The 19,765-nt window shown below is 40.1% G+C and overlaps 1 protein-coding gene across 3 annotated transcripts in view; it reads left to right on the top strand.

The window, feature by feature from the left end:
* LOC108044616 (octopamine receptor beta-3R) overlaps positions 1 to 19,765 on the top strand; it is a 52,860-nt gene that overhangs the window by 1,842 nt on the left and 31,253 nt on the right. The gene's annotated exons all lie outside the window — the stretch shown is intronic.

Here is a 19,765-nt window from a genome sequence, read left to right as displayed (position 1 = left end):
GCGAGAACAACATTTTATTTTAATTTATTTGTTGCATCACATTTTTATACCCTTGCAGAGGGTATTATAATTTTGGTCAAAAGTGTGCAACGCAGTGAAGGAGACGTCTCCGACCCTATAAAGTATATATATTCTTGATCAGGATCACCTCCTGAGTTGATATAGCCATGTCCGTCTGTCCGTCTGTCTGTTTCTACGCAAACTAGTCTCTCAGTTTTAAAGCTATCGAGTTGAAACTTTGCACACACCCTTCTTTCCTTTGCACGCAGTATATAAGTCGGAACGGCCGGGATCGGCCGACTATATCCTATAGCTGCCATATAACTGATTGATCGGAAATGCCATAACTCTGCTGTTTGTTAAGTTAGGAAGTTGGGACTTTCTGTGGGTTCTATATTTGGCCAATCAATCCGACGTACCAAATTTCATAAGGATCGGCCGACTATATCCTATAGATGCTATATAACTGATTGATCGGAAATGCCATAACTTTGGTGTTTGTAAAGTTAGGAAGTTGGAATTTTCTATGGGTTTTATATTTGGCCAATCAATCCGACCTACCAAATTTCATAAGGATCGGCCGACTATATCTTATAGCTGCCATATAACTGATTGATCGGAAATGCCATAACTTTGGTGTTTGTAAAGTTAGGAAGTTGGGATTTTCTATGGGTTTTATTTTTGCCCAATCAATTCGACATATTAAATTTCATAAGGATCGGCCGACTATATCCTATAGCTGCCATATAACTGATTGATCGGAAATGAAATAACTTTGGTGTTTTTAAAGTTAGGAACGTGGGATTTTTTATGAGTATTAAAAATGCATCATATGAATAATTTTGGAGAATATAATTTGCAGAATATTCTGCAAGGGTATTTCAACTTCGGCTCCGCCCGAAGTTAGCTTTCCTTTCTTGTTTTTTTATAATATTTTAAGATATTACTTTTCTATACTTTTCTAATTCAATATGTGACAAACGTTTCTCTATTTGATTCAGTTTGGACTTAAATCTATTAAAATACGGTAGAATTCTCAATTAGATATAAATAGTTTATAAAGATTTCCTGATTTTAGATGTGTCATAGAATTCCAATTCTTTTCGCTCCATTTATGTTATTTGAAACCCATTTATTGCTCTAATTTGAAACGTAGGAACACTTTGTTCACGTACACAACATCGTTCTCCCCGACTTGATGCGCTTCATATCAAGTTTTTTCGCAACTGACAAATATCCGTGCCCGTTTCACTGCTTCGCAATAATTTTTCATTGCATTTCTGAAACACAATTTCCTCTCGTTAGTTTTCCCATTCCCGTATCACAGTGCACGCCATTTGCCGCCAGTCGAGTTCATCCACTGACTTGGCTGCTGTTCCAGTTACTGCTCCCACTTTTGCTCATGCTCATGCCGCTGGGTCAGGTCAGGATGCCATTTGGCATTTGCCACTTGATTCGCTATGCCGGCGGCCTGGCCCATTCCCATTCCCCTGCCCCTGGGACTCACCTTTGGCCGCCAGCCTTTGGCCTTTTTCGCATTCGTGAATGGGCTGGCTGACTTGCTGGCTGCCTCTGCCTCTGCGAAGGCGACTAGCAGGCCACCTGAGTCTGGCCATCGATTTTCTCGACTTGCGATTTGCACCTACGGGTGCACATGCATTTAATTGAAATTCGGCCAGGTTGCCGTTCAAATCAAATTTAGCAAAAGCCCCAAGTTCTCAGCCGATTGCTTGAAAACTCGGTTCATTCTGTGAGTTGCAGAAACTTTTTTACTCAGCTTCTAAACTTATTGCAGATGGAAAAACATTTTTTTTAAATGAAGAACAAAAATGTTCATGAATTTGTTGTTGGGTATTCAAAGAAATCTCAAGCGATTGGTTAGAAAAATGTTACAGAAGTCTATCGGCTTCAAAGAATTTAAAGAATTGGTTCGGTATTTTAGAGTACATTCTCTTAAATATTTAATAACACATAATTAAATCTGAGCATTTTTCAACAAAGAAAACTATACATGTGATTTTCCTTGAAAAGCAACTAAATTAAAACATTTTCTTACAATTCTATAAATTATTAGCATATACATCCTAACATAATATACTATTATGTAGATAAAGAGATTATTGATCTTCTTATTATTATTTTTGGTTACTTAAATATGACACGGAATTAAAAAAATATATATTAAGTAAGTGAGATTATTTAAAGAATCAAAGTCAAGAAAATCGTACAGTTAATTTGAAAGTCCTCTCAAACGTCTTAAATGGCTTTCATTCATTTTTGCTAGGGCTTTTCTCCCAGTGCAGCAGTAAACTAAAAAGACATACGGTCCAACCCACACGTACAAGCGCCGACAGATAGACAGTTGGATAGAGACAGAGGACTACTGACAGACCATCAGACAGACGGAGATTGTCATGCACAAATTGAAACTTTTCAAGTTACGCTCGAAAAAGTTTGAATTCAACTAATACAGTCGAGTTTCAGATTGTTTAGTCATACATGCGTTCGTGTATGGATGTTTTATTTGCTGGAAACTTTCGAATGGTTTCGAGTTCAGTGGGATTCTGTGCACAGACCGTTACCCATACCGAATGTAAGACAATATGCCCCGCCCGATACGGCTAATGCCCTTAAAGCCGGCAAATATTTGCGCATAAATGTTTTAAATGTAAATGCCTCCATTTATTCTGGCAATATCTCATCAGTCCCGCCCCGAACCTCGGGCAGCAGCTCGAATGTCTTTCGATAAATGGCTGGATAAATGATAAATAGAATGAATGTCTTTAGGCATTTTCGCATGCCGTTGTTGTTCTTGCTGGCGTTCCGATTATCGTGTCTGTTTGGATTTAGCCATAAGCTAATCAAATTCATAGCCGGCGTAATGATGCGATTTGTACTCGATTTGAATGCTGACGAACACTTTTGTCTGCTGAGATTGAAAATTTAATTAAAGAACGTTGTCAATCTACCAGAAAAAGCACTCGTTGTATTGACAAAAATCATTGCCCGACACTTTCTATTTGAATTCCAATTATCAACATTCTGTTCGAGATTGCTTTTAATGGTTTTTATTAACCGCAAATTGTTCGCACTTTGTTGCAAGTTTTGCTTAACGAATTCGTCTGGGATGACCACAAATCTTGTATTTCATGTTGCACACCATTTGCTGCCCAATCAACGAAAAGTTTAATAAAAACATGTCAATTGCACAAACCATGAGCAGACACAGCATCGGAAAGGATCAGAATGCAAGAATAAAGCAACCACAAAAAGCAATCTGAACAGCAACAAAGACTTAATTCGAAAAAGTGTTTCTCGACTCTCCTCTGTGCAATCAGTTAAGCAAATATTTACAACCGAAGCCGGAAATACGCTTAAGAAAGCATTTAAATCAGTTTCGCATTTTCCCCGAGCACTCGACTGGAAATGGAAATGGAAATTCCTCGTCCTTTTCTGCGTATTTTATTGCCCACTAAATGCCTTTGACTTAACTCTCGCAGTGCCACAACAAAAGTTGCAAATTAATAATATTAGTGCCAGGGATTCCAGCTCCCTCCTCACTTGTGCCTTTTGTGGTTCTTCGTGAGCAAGAAGGACATTGGCGGATTGGCGGCTCAACGCTTTTCTCATTAGGACAACTTCCGCCGGAGCTCCGGCTAAAATGGGCTGGTCCCGAGGTCCTCAAGATGCCCAAGATGCCACAACCCCAGATGCCACAACTCACGGGCCAACGGCCATTGCCAGTGTTTATGTCATTAAGTGGCGCTCGACATCCCGGGACATCTGTGTGAGTCGGAGGAGTGTGTCAAAGTGCCTCGTCGCCCTCCTGGCATCCCAGGAATTGTTCCATTTGTGTTTGGTCCTTTGGAACGGATTATTGTTTATAATATTGTAATGTGGCAAAGCCAAATAAAGTGGTGTGCTGGCAATGGAGAACGGGGGTCAGTGAAAAAGTTCTCTTTGGATTGGGAATACAAGAGTCTAGGATTACTGAAAATTTAATAACATTATTATATACCCATTCCTACCCACTCTAGCATTAAACAAAATAAACCTCACCGTTTTATTTCCAGAAACAACTTATTTTACCAAATTAAAATTTCCGATTTATTTTTAATTTTATCATTATTTAATAATAATGTTCTAATATTTTGGTGTGACAATTTAATATTCACCTTTTTGTCTTGATTGAACACTATGAATCTGAACTACGTTTGATGATAAGGGATGTTGAAAAGTTATTGGAAGGCTAAAATAAATCTTAATAGTATCCATCAACTGAAAACTGTAACGTTAAAATCTTAAGCGAACAAATCAAAATTGTTGCACCTCCTTATCTTTGAAAAACGACCTTCAAGTCAAGAAAGTACTTTTCCGTAAGAGGATTCTGTGCATATTAAGGACTAGGGAAAACAAATCGCTGAAAAATAGCCCACAACCAGTTCAAAGTCACTCTACAAACGAGTACCCTCAGCAGTGAGTCAACTTTTCGGGCGACCCTCTTTCTAGAGCTGCTTAAGTATCCTTCATTCGACATGTTTACTTTGCACTCGCCCTACTCCCCATAAGCTAACCCCTCACAGCATTGCAGGAGCTCTCACTTTACTGTACTCTACACTTAAAGAAGAAACCAATGGAAATAAATCTGGAAGACATAAGGATGATGTACATATTGTAAAAATTTACAACGATTTTAAGCTTATTTGACTTTATTTAAATCTATATGGCATATGTTAGTACATACTTGATCATCTCTTATAGCTAGTTTAAATGTTTTTAATTGTAAATTGCATAAAATCTCGTATTTTGGCACAAAGTTTGATAACACACAAGGATTTGCCATATATTGATAAAAATCTTTAAGGTTTTTACGTCCACACGGTAAGCCAAAAGTAGATTTTAAGCTGAGATAAATTAATTAATTACCCCTAGATAGGCAACAGTTTTAAAAACATTTGTTTATGAAGTGAGAAAAAGATTATTTTCGGTGTACAGGGTTTTTTGTCTTGCCACTGGTTGGCCTGCAACTTTAGAAACCGTTGAGAAAGCCTTTTGTGTGTTAGTTAAAGGTTCAGCGTGGCCCTGTTCATGCTTACCCCCTGCCCTGGATTCTCCCCAATTTTTTTCGGTTTAGCTTTCGTTTTTGTGTTGTGTCAGGCATGTGTTGGGGAGGACTCCCTCTGCCCGGGTCCTTCGACGGCCCATGGGCCTTGCCTTGTCGGCCTAGGCCTTTGTCTCCCAGGCGTTCCTTTTTTCGCCTGCCCCACAAAACTCTACACGTATATTATTTATGCTATTATTGATTTTATATGTGGGTTCAATAGAGTCGACTCTGTGCCCGGGACTCGCCCTTTGGGAGCCAGTCGCTGCAGATTAACGTGTCGCCATTGCCGGGCACAAAATGAAATCATTCTTCAACGAAATTTATGACCAACTTCGCGAGCTCATCAACTTTCCTTTGAGCCGTGCCATTTGTACGTCTCGGCCCAAAAAGAAACGAAAATAATGAAAAACGCTAGACTGAGTGAGAGCGAAAGTTATTGGCTTGCTTTTGTTTCAATTTATATTGTAACACGCGGCGGATACGCAACTTCAACTTAGTTGCGGTCTGCGAGGGAGTCAACACGACAAAAAAAAAACAAGCCTCAATGCGGTCAACACACTTTTTCCTCGACTTTTTGCCTTATTTTAATTTCGACTTTTTAACAAAGTTAACCAAATGTTCGGAATTGAATTTGGGACAAGGCCCAAATCATAAATGGTCACTCAGGCGAGCTGCTCCTAAGTACACAGCATCTCGCGAGGATTGGGGACTCCTCCCGGGCCCCCAGTTTATTTACATTGCTAACGCCTAAATTAAATTTTAAGCTGTTGATTTGCATTTTCAGCCAAGAAGTTCATAGAACCTGGCAACACTCTCAGCGGGGGCTGTGTTTATTGAACCCTGATTATGTTTAACGGCGATGAAGCGACGAAGAGCAGCCGAAGGAATCAACATCAAAATCAGAATCTGAATCAGGCTCAGGCTCATTAGACTGGAGGGGATGGGTGTGGTTGAGTGCTGCCAGTGAAAATGGCTTCTAATTAAGGAGCCCTCACACACACACACTCCGGCGGACCCATAAAAAAGGTTAAAGTTAAATAAAGCGCAGAGAAAGTTAAAAATGAGCCGGGTTGCTACTTGTTTTTCTTTTTTGGCACATTCTTTTGTCTCCGCCAGAAATCTGTTAAACATTTGGTTTTTTCTTTCCCTTTTTGCACCGTTTTTAATGAAATTAGGCCTGCCACATCACTCAGTATTAGAATTTCCGAGAGGCGGTGGAGCGGGTACAAGTGCGAGGTCGAGGTCTGACAAAATGAAATTAGCCGCGTTCAACAAAACCGAAATCAAATTTTGTACTACAAAGAAGATGAAAAATACACATACATTTGCCGCGAACGCGAGTGTTCGTGGTGGAATGTCAACAGGCGGGAAAAAAGGGAGATGGGCCACCTAATTTACGCAGCGAAGTAATTTGAAATGAAGGCAGCCAGGCGGCCAGGATATGCCAGGACATGCCAGCGACAGAAGGAGACGCTGCTGCTGCCAATGCGAAGGACATGGTTCGAAGAATTCAGCTGGTGAAACCAATTTGCAAACAAGTCAACAATGGTTGGAATGGCTGCTAGCTGCGCGTAGGCAATAAGCCGAAGTGCAGTCCCACTTTTCCGCCCTTTTCCCGTTTCGTCCTTGCTCCAGTTATGCAAAGTACTGGGACCCGAACCCGAAGCTAGTTAGCTAACTGGGAACACTCTGCAAATAGACCGTCATAATGAAGCCACTATTGATTGCCAGCAGCGCTGTTGTTTGCCCCGATCTCTGAAGGAGAAAAATAAGCTGAGCTAAGTCCTTGGAGTTGACGCAGCAACCTTAGCTGTCACACTGATGCAGTTTCCCCATAAAGTTTGTAGTATAAAGTGTAAAATCCCTGCTACGACACGGGCACTTTAATTAATCAGCCTAATTAAGTTTTCCCTCAACCAATCGCATTGTCTGCAATACATGCATTTAAACACTGAGTGCGAATTCAAAATGTGCATACCAAATGGAATGCAATTTACGCCAGACGGCAAATAAAGTTTCCCGGAGAACATTCTATTTGAGCACTTCTGGAAATTACATTCAGCGCACTTTCTCAATGATACAATGTTTTCGTGCAAATCTGTGTTACAGTGCTAAGAAAGCTTTTCAAAGCCTTAAAATTGTTTAATTTGATCCCTTCGTTTTAGTAAAATAATATGAAAAAGAATGCCAGGTATATTTCAAACCATATCAGCATAAACAAACACTTTAAAATATAAAAGTATGCCAATAAATGGTGTATATTACTATCCATGTCATACGGATATGGATAAAATATAATTTTGACATTTTTCGACATATCAATTTTATTTTAATGAGATTTTAATCTGTTGCAAATCTACATAGACATTTATTCATCAGATATAAAATGGATACCTTTATTATATTCAGTACTTAGTAGCCAAGTCAAATAGGGTTTGAAATTTGTTAGGGTATGATTCCTTGTAGCAGTTTACGGAGTTCTCTGTACCTCACAGCCAAGCCACTATATCGTTCATACCTGTTTTCCTCAGGCAAATACATTTCATTTCGAAACAAAAAAACTTAATAAAATAAAACAATTTCCTCCCATGTGCTTGAGCCACCGTCGAAAATTGCTTTGCCAAGGCAAGGAATAATAAAGGCAAATCCTTCAGATGGCTGTGAAAACATGCAAAGCCCACAAGTGGTAATCCGCGTATATGTTGCTTCTTGTTAGTGATTGCTGTTACTGCCGCAATTGTTTGCGCAAATCGTTAAAACGTTAATCAAACAGCAAAGAGAGCAAGCGACACGCCGTCTGTGCCCAGCGTGTTTACCCCGGCCTACGCCGCCAAACAATGCGATCCTGCCACGCCCACTACCACCCAGTTCGCCCACCTGGCCAAGAGCACCTGGGCCTGGTTCTGAGCCAATACCGAGTTGTGTGTGCCCCGCTGGTTAAGTGAATCCATCCGGCAGTGGGCACAAAGCCACAACAGCAGGCGGGGCACTGCAAATACAGTAACTCAGTAACTGCGGACGGGCAAAGATGCCAACGACATTTGCGGCGGGATTTCATTCAGTTTTGGCGCGCTTTCCGTCTTTCTGCCCAAGTACTGCCCCGGCGAACAATGTCCCATGGCAACCGATGCCAGTGTGGACAAACCAGCCTTTTTTCAGCCATCAGACATTTCAACAGGCTTATTTTTCTGCTCTTTATTGGGGATACCACACAAATGGGATTGACCGAAGATCATTCATTTCTCTGACTCAAGTTTCGTTTTCTTTGATACAAGTATTCCAAAACCATTGCATTTGTGTACTTTTGTAAGTTTAGATCGTAAACAAAACTTATACTTTAAAATAACTAAACGGTAATAAAAATAATTCTTAATTCTTAAAAATCAAACAGTTTCTAAAAATAATCCAATTAAAAGAAAATGTACACCTGTATGTTAAAGTCTAGTAAAATTCTTTAAATTCTTAAAAATCTTAAAAAATCCATCTCAATAAAGTTGTTTGCTAATTATCTTATGATTGCGAAATTACATGTAAGACAAAATGTGGAAACTGTTTTAAGCGACTTAAGCCAAATTAATAGCCACAAGCAATTTGGAAAATAATTTCGCGAGCTTTTAAGAAAACGGCTATGGTCTATAAAATTCCCCTTTCTCTACTTAACTTAAACCGTAGTTGCTTTTTTACCATTAAAGCTTGGACATTGTTGTATACATTTTTATTTGCCTATCCAATCGTGGTCAGCACTGGCGTTGGCCACTACAACGACCGCAACAGCACTAACAATAGCGAGTGGTCCGCTCGGGGGTAAAGTCGTACATGCAAAGTCACTCAATTGATTTTCAGAAGCTCGTTGTCAATTATCTGCAGTGGCTTGGACTTTTGTCTTCCTCCCCATTCAGCCGGGACATGGGACAAGGGACATGGCTGCGCCCGGGGATGGCGATGGCGATGGGGATGAGGATGGGGATGGAGATGAGGACGTCGTCCGTTCTCTTATGGCCAGGTCCTAATGGCATTGCCTTGCCGCTGCCACTGGCAGTGGCCTTCGCACACACAGAGAAATGCACAATGAGACACTTGGTGCACTTGTCGAGCGTACTTGAACAGTTTCAAGGACACCAATCGCTGCCAACACACACGCACACACTGTTGGCTCACAAATATAAATCAGCTGTTGGCCATGATTCATTGAGTAAAACGCTGCCTCTCTCTCTTCTGGCCCTTTTGGCGTGTGCAGGGAGCTGTGTTAATATGCGTGCAATTCTCTCTCTGTTGGCCATTGTAGTACCCATGTCCGTGCCCGTTGCCGCTATTCAATACCATTAGGCCACGTCACAGACCCACTTTTCCTCCCATGGAACAGGCGGCGGAGCACCTTGGCACGTTGCCAGTTGTTGTAGTTGCAACTTACTTGTTTTTCCTCCCTGTTTTTTTGGCCAGTTGAGTGTGAGCATTCCACATGCGAAATTCCTCTCTATTTCACCGAAAAATTCACTGCGCGCTGAGTTAACTACTATGCATAAATTTGCAAGCGCAAAATTAATTTTAGTCACGGCGATCTAGTAATTAGTGTACGGACCTTACTTTTAAATAAGCCACCCGACACGAATAAATTACTCTTTCAATGGAATGTTGCAAATATTTACTTATTAAAAAATATACAAGTTCAGCAACATTCATGAATAATTTTATTTCAAATGCATATCAGATTTTACTCTAATAGAATAATGATTAAATAGTGTATATATTTTCTTTCTATATCAAACAGTTTATTTATGTTTGGTGTTGGTAATAAACATTTTAGGGAAAAGGCTTTTAATATCTGTTGGAAATAAACTAAACTAAAAAAATATTTAACAAGAAAGGAAAGCTAACTTCGGGCGGAGCCGAAGTTGAAATACCCTTGCAGAATATTCTGCAAATTATATTCTCCAAAATTATTCATATGATGCATTTTTAATACTCATAAAAAATCCCACCTTCCTAACTTTAAAAACACCAAAGTTATTTCATTTCCGATCAATCAGTTATATGGCAGCTATAGGATATAGTCGGCCGATCCTTATGAAATTTAATATGTCGAATTGATTGGGCAAAAATAAAACCCATAGAAAATCCCAACTTCCTAACTTTACAAACACCAAAGTTATGGCATTTCCGATCAATCAGTTATATGGCAGCTATAAGATATAGTCGGCCGATCCTTATGAAATTTGGTAGGTCGGATTGATTGGCCAAATATAAAACCCATAGAAAATTCCAACTTCCTAACTTTACAAACACCAAAGTTATGGCATTTCCGATCAATCAGTTATATAGCATCTATAGGATATAGTCGGCCGATCCTTATGAAATTTGGTACGTCGGATTGATTGGCCAAATATAGAACCCACAGAAAGTCCCAACTTCCTAACTTAACAAACAGCAGAGTTATGGCATTTCCGATCAATCAGTTATATGGCAGCTATAGGATATAGTCGGCCGATCCCGGCCGTTCCGACTTATATACTGCGTGCAAAGGAAAGAAGGGTGTGTGCAAAGTTTCAACTCGATAGCTTTAAAACTGAGAGACTAGTTTGCGTAGAAACAGACAGACGGACAGACGGACAGACGGACAGACGGACATGGCTATATCAACTCAGGAGGTGATCCTGATCAAGAATATATATACTTTATAGGGTCGGAGACGTCTCCTTCACTGCGTTGCACACTTTTGACCAAAATTATAATACCCTCTGCAAGGGTATAAAAAGCATTATCAAAAAGAATAAATAAATCAACTAATAGAAGCAATTTACTTGGTATTTTGGAGGAAATATATTTTCTTAAGCCTGTAAACTGGCCTAACCTTCTAGCACCTGCATAAATCAGCAATCCCAAAATTAATTTCTTTCGTTTTAGCCAAGTAATAAGTGTGCGGATTTAATTTCTAGTGAACTCACGCATTAACATTAAGCCAGAATTACAAACGGGAAAATTAGTTGCCCTCCGGTGATATATTCGAGCATCTTACAAATAGCGACTCGAAGGATACTGGCAGACTGCACATTAAGGCCGACTGGCGATCCAATTAAAGGCCGTTTCGCCGCTCGTCAGCTGACCCACATAAATAATGCATAAGCCATAATCTACGACATAATGCGTTGCCCAATTGCCCCGGGCATCAGCGAGCGGCACTTGGCCGCTCTTGTCTACATTTTTTATAAGCCTCCGTAGAGGCGTTCGCCTGGCAACAACGGCAGGGACTGGAAAAATAAAAATCAGCTCGGAAAAGGAAAACAGATTAAAAAGCAACCAGTCCCAGTAGCCACCGAACAAGTCATTGCCGGATGGCCGAAGGCGGTTGGGTTAGGTGAAATAGATGGCACGGGGGTCAAAGGTTCGCGCAAATTACTTTACAGTCAAAGCTCTCTAGTCCAATTTTCTATGTTTCGCAAAATATTTAATGCCCCAAAAGCAGAGCTTATTATTGGGACAAATTATTATGTTGACTTATTTTGTAATATTGAAAAAGGTTATTTTGTTTTCCTTTTTAAATTTGAAAATTTGTTAATTTTTATTATCAAATGATTATTTTAATTTAACCCTGTTTATGTTAAAAATTGTTATGTGCTTTTTTTAATCCTGAAGGATTTTATAGCCTATACAACTTATAGGCAGTAGTAAGCACTTGCTAAACATAAAATCTGAAATAAAAACTAATCTGGTGAATTGAAATCATCAAAAATATGACAAAGTTTTCAATTCCCTACTTTCCCTTAAGTGAAAGTCGAAGACCAGTTTTGTGCAGCACACTTACAAACTTATTTTGAAGAGCTTTCAAATCACATGAGATCCAATAACTATAAGTGTTTGCGAGGCAGATGGTGGTTTGATTTATGAAATACATCCCGTACGGGAAAGTTTAAAGCCCATTTTTTTCCCGGTCCCGAGCTCTGATTTTGCTACATTGGCCAGGACGTAAAATGTCCGCCTACGCGGTGAGCACGTGACATTTTGTGGCTCAGCCATTTATGGCCTTCATATTTATTGCAATAGTTGTCGGCCAGCGACAATGTGGGGGTGGCAGTGGCTGTGGGCGGGGTCGTGAGTGAAAGTTAAATGAAGCTGGCCAAGGACCCACCCTCGATCTCGAACACGGCCTTGTCTGTCACCGTTAACGCTTCGATGATTCTCCCATATTGACTTTTCCATTTCCCTTGTCCCTTATCCTTTTGGAGTGGCCACTGCCAACACTTTAGCCAAATGGAACTTGAATGAAAACCGAGCTTTTTCAAACCCTTTATAGTGGTCATTGCTGGGCCCATTTTTGGTTAGAACATCTAATTGCTTTCTATTTATAATAATGAGTCAGCCGCGGCCCGCCTTGAATCACAGGACATGGAGTAAAGTTTAAGGTCATAAAAATTAATTAAAAACAAGAAAGGAAAGCTAACTTCGGACGGAGCCGAAGTTGATATACCCTTGCAGAATATTCTGTAAATTATATTCTTCAAAATTATTCATATATTCATATATTCTTAATACTCATAAAAAGTCCTAACTTCCTAACTTTAAAAACACCAAAGTTATGGCATTTCCAATCGTTCAGTTATATGGCAGCTATAGGATATAGTCGGCCGATCCTTATGAAATTTGGTAGGTCGGATTGATTGGCCAAAAATAAAACCCATAGAAAATCCCAACTTGATAACTTTACAAACACCAAAGTTATGGCATTTCCGATCAATTAATTATATGGCGGCTATAGGATATAGTCGTCCGATCCTTATGAAATTCGGTAGGTCGGATTAATTGGCCAAAAATAAAACTCATAGAAAATCCCAACTTCCTAACTTTAAAAACACCAAAGTTATGGCATTTCCGATCGTTCAGTTATATGGCAGCTATATGATATAGTGGCCCGATCCGGCTCGTTCCGACTTATATACTACCTGCAATAGAAAGACAACTTTTGGGAAAGTTTCAAGCAGATAGCTTTAAAACTGAGGGACTAGTTTGCGTAGAAACGGACGGACGGACAGACGGACAGACGGACGGACAGACGGACAGACGGACGGACAGACGGACATGGCTAGATCGACTCTCCTGGTGATGCTGATCAAGAATATATATACTTTATAGGGTCGGAAATGTCTCCTTCACTGCGTTGCAAACTTTTGACTGAAATTATAATACCCTCTGCAAGGGTATAACAATTTGCCGGCTAGGAGCACGTACCAAGCGGCGTATGAGTAATATGCGCTGGCAAACACTACCCCTGCCGCTCGCTTTTCAACATTCCCCTTTGTTTTCATAGTTTTTTGTTTGGTTATTTCTTTTAATTAGCGCGTGCGGTCTTGATGCGTGCCGCCACCGCAGCAATTTCCACACCAAACGCTTCAAACAATTCCCAGAGCACGCTTTTTTGCACAGTGCACGAAATTGCTTCACAAGCGTATTATGCTAATGTTTTTTGTCTTCCCCGTCGCATTACAAACGCAGAAAATGAGAATATATGAACATTATATGCAGAAGGGATCGTTAATATCAAAGGAGCGGCAAGTGAATGGGCGTACGCTGTTTAAATTCGTTGGTCAACATTTTTGTGGCACAAAATGTGAATAACAAAATGGAATAATGAAAAACACCGAGCAAACAGCGACGGCAGAGGAAAAAAACAAACTACAGCAGCCTTGGCTCGGGTGAATGCAAATTTTTGGCGGCGTTTTCAGGGTCTCTCGGTCGCCATTGTTTGTTGATGTTGGGGCCATAAATTCGAGCCATGTAAAAGGAAAAGTTTGCAACAACAAATCAATAAAACAGCCATCAAGTGCCAGCAATGAAAACTAGCCCCAAAGCCACTTTCCCAACTCGGCAGCCAGTTGGTTTTAAGTTCCCCCACTTATCTTCTTTTCACATTGCGTATATTTATGCATATATTTATGTTGTAGGAGGTACGATTACTATATAATAAACTTTAGCTAAAGCCGAATGAAACAAAGCTAAATACAAAACATTTCTCGGAGGTAAAATTTATGTTCCCTCGAAAGGGACAGGAAAATAATTCCATTCGAAAAGTTACATTTAGAGCGTAGTTAAGGCAGTAGTAAATACAAATAAATTACTGAAGATACACAGAGATATTTAAATTCATTTGTTGTGTATCTGTTCAAATAAAGTTTGATACAAACTACGATAACAACTCTATAATAAAGTTAATAAAAATGAAGAATAAACCAATTTACTACAGCTTAAAAAATATATTATTGACATGAATTCTAGTTTCCAAGTTTTACTCGAAAAGTCATTAAAGTTGTAACACAAAGTTAAAACTATCAAAGATCAAACTTCGATGATAACTACTTAAAAGTTCATAAGACAAATGACTCCAAGGCTAAGTTGCAAAATGAAATTAAATTGCTATAGGAATTTGAAAAAAATTTCAGAAATTTAATGAAGTCATCATCTTTGACTTGAGAAATTTTTCATAAATTAACAACAATTCAAAGGCTAATGAAGTAATTATTCTGCAAGACTGTGCAAAATATATGTACATAATCACGCTAATCCAGTTAGCTGTCGTTTTATTTTTCTTTAGAGATTTCGCTCCCTTTTTTCCTTCATTTGCCTCATCAGCGTCGTCTGTGTGTTTGCCCTGGCCTTATAAATAATTTCGGGGCAGCAAAAAAAAAGGAGAGTAGAACATCAGAAACAGTTCATTTAACTTAAATTGCTCGGTAATTGTGCTCAAATGTTTTGTAAATTTGCTCATTAAGTGCAACAAATTTGGTCCGTAGTTTATTCCGGACGTTGAGTGCAATTAGCTGAGCGTTTTAAAGTTGACACTTTAAGCGCTTTCTGTTGGGTGTCGCTCATTTCCCCCCCACTTTGCAGCTGTCAATATTCAACCGAAATGGCCAACCGTAGCGGTCATAATGCTCCGCCTACCGCCCACCGGCCACCGGCCACCGGCCACACCCACATGCAGGTGGGGCGGTCGGAAGTGACCCATCGACTCGCACAAGAGCAATTAAAAGTCACAGAACGACCCCAGGGCCAGGAGGCCAACGCGTCGAATGCTCATTTGCATGTGGCCAACGTCATAATCACGCCATAATTGCCATGCATCACCACGACCTTTGCAAGGGGTGAAGCTTCAAAGGAAGGTATGACAACCAAAAAATTTCAACCAAAACCTGGCCGAAATCAGCTAAAAAGTTAATTACCAACGGGAGCGTGTGTGTTTTCCAAACAACCACTACTGAGCCCACAATCTGCTCCTGTCACTTTTCCCGAGTGGGAATATTCGCTGGCCATTTATTATAATTATTTCTAAACGAGCCTTCAACTGGCGGACTGGTGGACCGGAAACGAGCAATAGGCTGCCAATTATAAATGTCCGTTAACAAAGCCCGCCTGAATGGCAGGGTCATCTATCAATAAATCCATGATCGACCCTCAAAACAGAAGTTCAGTGCCAAGTGCCGAGACGGGGTGGTGCCATGGAATTTAACAATGACACGCAATCCGGTCAAGTGCTCCATGCACTTTTCCATGCAATTTTCATTCACTGAATTTTCCACATCAGCTGCACTTGAATTATATATTTTCAGTCGATTTATTTTTAAATCACTTGTCGATCCAGACTGTTTTGTAACATTTTACTGACATCAATGAGATAACAATGCGGATTTAAATATTGATTTCAAAAATGGTTGAAGTTGCAAGCAGAATACACAGAAACAACTTTCTAGGTAAATTTAAAAGTGATTGACTTACCACTGACTTGATTTTGAGAAGTCTATCTATTTGAACAGTACGCTATAGCCAGTTGAGAATTATAAATGCACAAATTGGAGAACTATAAAGTTAGCAAAACCATAAATATTTAATAAGTTAAAGAAAACATCAACCAAATACAAAGGTAATACTCCAAATTAAATTCAACCGTTAATACCGTACAACATGTGAACAGAATATACACGGTATTATAATTTTACCGTAAACTTACTGTTAAACTTCGTTGATTAAACCATTTAAAAATTTTTTTGTGGACCCTAAAGAAACTATAGTTAGGCTTGAAATTGAAAAAAATGTCAAATTGTTATTTTTATGTTCATATTAATTTTAAAATCAAAAATGTACTTTGTGAATTTAAAACAAGAAAGGAAAGCTAACTTCGGGCGAAGCCGAAGTTGATATACCCTTGCAGAATACTCTGTAAATTATATTCTCCAAAATTATTCATATGATGCATTCTTAATACTCATAAAAAATCACAACTTTCTTACTTTAAAAACACCAAAATTATGGCATTTCCAATCGTTCAGTTATACGGCAGCTATAGGATATAGTCGGCTGATCCTTATGAAATTTGATAGGTCGGATTGATTGGCCAAAAATAAAGCCCATAGAAAATCCCAACTTCCTAACATAACAAACACCAAAGTTATGACATTTCCGATCAATCAGTTATATGGCAGCTAAAGGATATAGTCGGCCGATCCTTATGAAATTTGGTAGGTCGGATTGATTGGTCAAATATAAAACCCATAGGAAGTCCCAGGTTCCTAGCTTTGCAAACACCAAAGTTATGGCATTTCCAATCGTTCAGTTATATGGCAGATATAGGATATAGTCGGCCGATCCTTATGAAATTTTGTAGGTCGGATTGATTGGCCAAATATAAAACCCATAGGAACTGGGACTTCCTATGGGTTTTATATGACATTTCCGATCAATCAGTTATATGGCAGCTAAAGGATATAGTCGGCCGATCCTTATGAAATTTGGTAGGTCGGATTGATTGGTCAAATATAAAACCCATAGGAAGTCCCAGGTTCCTAACTTTACAAACACCAAAGTTATGGCATTTCCGATCAATCAGTTATATGGCAGCTATAGGATATAGTCGGCCGATCCCGTCCGTTCCGTCTTATATACTGCGTGCAAAGGAAAGAAGGGTGTGTGCAAAGTTTCAGTTCGATAGCTTAAGAACTGAGAGACTAGTTTGCGTAGAAACAGACAGACGGACAGACGGACAGACAGACGGACAGACAGACGGACAGACGGACAGACGGACATGGCTATATCAACTCAGGAGGTGATCCTGATCAAGAATATATATACTTTATAGGGTCGGAGATGTCTCCTTCACTGCGTTGCACACTTTTGACCAAAATTATAATACCCTCTGCAAGGGTATAAATATCTTATTTCTAAAGATATATATAGATCCTGTAGGTATCACTTCACTGGATCTGTTTCTCAAACCAACTTGAACTACACACTTGACGGGTTTTTCAAAAATTTATATCTTTAATTCATTAGCCGGACTTTAAGCAAACACACGGCCATGCAGCCGCTTTGCGTGCTGCTTCATTTAATTTTTTCATTACCTGTCACGGGCAAGCAGCCTGGAGCAACAAACTTGGCACGCCACGGGCTCCCAGGGGGAAATGTGGGGCAGGGAAACTCTGCGCGATGCATGAATTCACGATACAATTAATGGTCCTCGGGAGGCCGCATTTGATTTGTATTTATATTAAGCAGGCGGCGCACGAAACAGATTTCCGCCGGGGAACGGGCTGGCTGGCCAAATGAAATCGAACAAACATTTATAGCCCAGCCCGCCTGTCAGTCTGTCACTCCCACGTGGCAGCAGCTCCAAAAGTGGCCGTGGCATTGGCAGTGGCAGTGGCAGTGGCAGTGGCAGGAAAAGTCACGGCAGGATGGCCACCGGGTAAACTGGCGTAATTGAAAGCGACTTCCTTGCGAGCTCTTGCTCCTCAAGGACACCGTCGCATCCTTGTGGCGCCAGTTTATTGGAATCGGTCTGTGGCCGGTCGATTATCTGATTGCTGGCGCGGCACTATGTACATTTAAGTCGGCCAACCGACCATCCTGATGTGGCATGTAATTTGATTATATGCAGGCCTCCGTCCAGTCCATCGCCACAATGTTTGTCTAATTGACAGTAATTAAACGAAAACGAACGTCCCTGCCAACCGAAGGTCAGAGTGGCGGCAAATTTGCCACATCAGCCTGGATGTCATAGGCAAATTGATGGATGATGACTGGGGTTGCAAAGGAGCAACTAAGCAACAGCTCAGTCATGCGTGCCGGCGTGGATTGTTGGGGCTGGTCATGCCAGTAATCCTGCCGAGTCACTCGCATATTAAATAAAAATCAACAGAACAAAGTGTTGCATTCTGACACAGCAACCTGCAGATACAGTCGATCTTCTTTAAGTCAAACTTCCCGTAAGTACAACTAAATTGTATGGAAGTTTAACGGAGAAACTTTGTTGAATACCAACAACTTTGAACTTCCATAACTCAAATGGTTCTAATGCGTAAATGAAGTTTTTAGTGCAAAATGACTTAGCCAGGGATTCAAAAGGAAACTTTACGGAATACATAGTTGCAGATAGTTACGTGTGGAAAATTCAACAAGCTACTTAGTTGTCTAATTGTTAATAATTTCTAATAACAACTCAGAACCATGAGTTTTATTTTAAAGTTATATCAAAAACAAAAACTAAATCATATACATATACATTGTTTCTCACTCAGCTTTTGTTTGGTCTGAATGCCATCTCACATTCGAAATGACACATTCAGTTGCTTTCAGTTACAGTTCTATCCAAGTTTTACAAATGTTTAACTTTCAAAATCAGTTTCTGTTGAAAATATAGGATATGTATGTACTTTGTATGTCTAACTTTTCGAAACAATAATCGATTTTTGAGTCATTTGTAACTGACATATTAAGACACATTTCCATTGAAACTATAGCAATTTTGGCATTTAATTTCGACAATGTTGGAAATAGGTAAATAAAGATTTTGATAAACAACTTCACATGTCACACATCCACAGTGAACTACTACGGCACATTGTAATAGTTTGGATTAGGAAAGACCGACTGCAGAGTAATGCTGGCAGGGATTAGGGCGTGGCAGGGCAGGGGTTTTCAAATGCCAATGTCAGTGCCACCGTCAGCGGCCACGTCAAAGCCACTGCCACTGCCATTGCCAAAGGGACCCTGACGCGTATTGCCAAAACTGGATTTTCGATTGCTTTTCGGTCGCTTTTATGCTCCCTGGGTGACCTCGTCCTCCTCGGAAGGCCTCAATTGCAGCAGCAGGAGCATTGTGTGGAAATTGCTGTTCGGCGCTGGGTGTGCGAGTGTGTGTGTGGTAATGTGGCTGCTGCATTTGCAATTTCTAAATTCCCGATGCCATGCAAGGGCAGCAAAAATTGCAGTGGCAACAAGAACAAGTGCATGGAAATGCCCCAAAAAAGTTGCAGCTTTAGTTTGCTGCAAACTAGCGGAGGCGTCGCCCACCTGTCCGTCACCGGATTTATAGCCAAGAGCTCTTCGTGCCCCCCACTCTGGCATAGCTGCATTTGGGCAGGGGGATTTTGCCCCGATCCATTCGGAACTTTTGGTATTTGGCTGCGGGTCAGAGCCGAGGACTATGTGTACTTTGGAAGTCTAGAAATAGCAAGAACCGTATGAAAAGTTTAGCAGCCCGAAACGAAATAGTTGGCAGTGGACGGAAGACTTCCGAAATCCCATAAATGTTGGACAAATATTTTTAAATTTCCAACTGAGAAAGAACTTAAACAGGAAAATTGTAAGGATTTCTTTGCTAAACAAAGATTATACGAAAAG

Source organism: Drosophila rhopaloa, unplaced genomic scaffold (assembly GCF_018152115.1).
Source record: "Drosophila rhopaloa isolate 14029-0021.01 unplaced genomic scaffold, ASM1815211v1 contig_155, whole genome shotgun sequence".
NCBI classification, from domain to species: Eukaryota; Metazoa; Arthropoda; class Insecta; order Diptera; family Drosophilidae; genus Drosophila; species Drosophila rhopaloa.
The sequence above is the reverse complement of the archived record's forward strand: the minus strand, read 5'-3'. Positions and strand labels throughout refer to the sequence as shown.